The sequence below is a fragment of the Poecilia formosa genome, unplaced genomic scaffold, assembly GCF_000485575.1.
Source record: "Poecilia formosa unplaced genomic scaffold, Poecilia_formosa-5.1.2 Scaffold649, whole genome shotgun sequence".
NCBI lineage: Eukaryota > Metazoa > Chordata > Actinopteri > Cyprinodontiformes > Poeciliidae > Poecilia > Poecilia formosa.
The window spans coordinates 80,825-82,277 of NW_006800588.1; positions in this window are offsets into that span (position 1 = coordinate 80,825).

Consider the following 1,453-nt stretch of genomic DNA (forward strand, 5'->3'; position numbering starts at 1 on the left):
CTTGCAGCAAGAAGACTCTGGGTTCGATTCCCAGCCTGGGGTCTTTCTGGCTGGAGTCTGCATGTTCACCCTGTGCATGGGAGAACATGCACAGGGTGTCCAACGCGTTGAGCGTTGGAACACTCAACGCTTCAAAGGCTCAAAAAGCTCCAAACGGTTCAAATCGCGCCGCGCTTGACGCGCCTCCACATAGACTTTGCATGTAAAGCAGACGCGGCTGAAGCTCAGGACGCGTTATGGACGCAGCGGGTTAAACAGTTAAATCCAGTTGAAACTTTGACAAAAGAGTAGATATTTCACCTTCTCCTTCATCTCCATCCTCCGATCATATGGGTAGGCTTTGCTTTCATGCCTTAATTATTAGACATAATTTTAAAAATAGGTCGCTGTTTTAGTGAGCCATGCGCCCATTACGCACGTGTGACCTGAATTTGTGTGGTTTATGTTTGTGCTGGTTTTTTGCAACACGCACATGATGTGGTTGTGCTTTTGCGGGTCAGCTGCAGTGACGGTGTTGCTGCCTCCCTGGGTGAGCAGTTCAGTCTGTATCTGAACTGTTTTGATCACGTATGTCGGGCTGTGAATATTTGTTTACCTGAAAAGTTACTGCTTTACAAAGAAACACATCACATGTATTTTGGACCAGCTTGATGCATTAGTCATTAAGCAGATCATCTAATTATGACGAAACCTTCATACATGTGTTAATACCGTGGCTCTCCGTATTCAGCTGTTCATCAGGTCGGCTGCAGGTATTTATCCATCTTTTATATTTTTCCAGACTCCAGTTTTAAAATGGAATAAACTCTGTTACGCTTTAAATGCTCTGGGTGAAATGCGTCTTGTCCATGTTAAATCCCTACGGACAACTTCTAACTATTTTTTATGATTTCCCACTAAATCTCTATGACTGCAGCGCATTTAATAGCCAGCAAGTCAGCCAATCGGTAACCAGACTGTAGCGCACGGTGCCAGGTGAGGTGAGGGGCCTTTACTTCGGGACAAACCAGGAGTTGATTCAGCTTCTCCTGTCTGAGCTTCTACTCAAGAAAAGAAGAAAACTGTAAATCAGCTTCAGAAGGTGAGAATCCTGAATTAAGACAAACATTTCAGATCAGTTTGTTGCTGCATTGTTTAGATAAAATCTGACTTTTTAAAGCGTCAAAGTGAAAGTATGTTTGGGTGGAATGACTGTTGGAGGAATGTTGTAATCTTCTACTGCATTAAAAGATTTGTTTCATTGTATTGCTGTGTGGTTGAGTGACTAACATTCTTTAAATTATATTTAAGACCAATAAATCAGCAGGGCCGAGCGCAAATCGTGACGCCGCACCTCCTACTGGCCCTTCCGGCGACAGGTGTGACCCCTGCCATTAGTGCCACTGTTTTCGGGTCTAGCTGTCAGTGCTGCCACTGACTTAGGCAAATGGACTACATATCCCATGATGCTTTA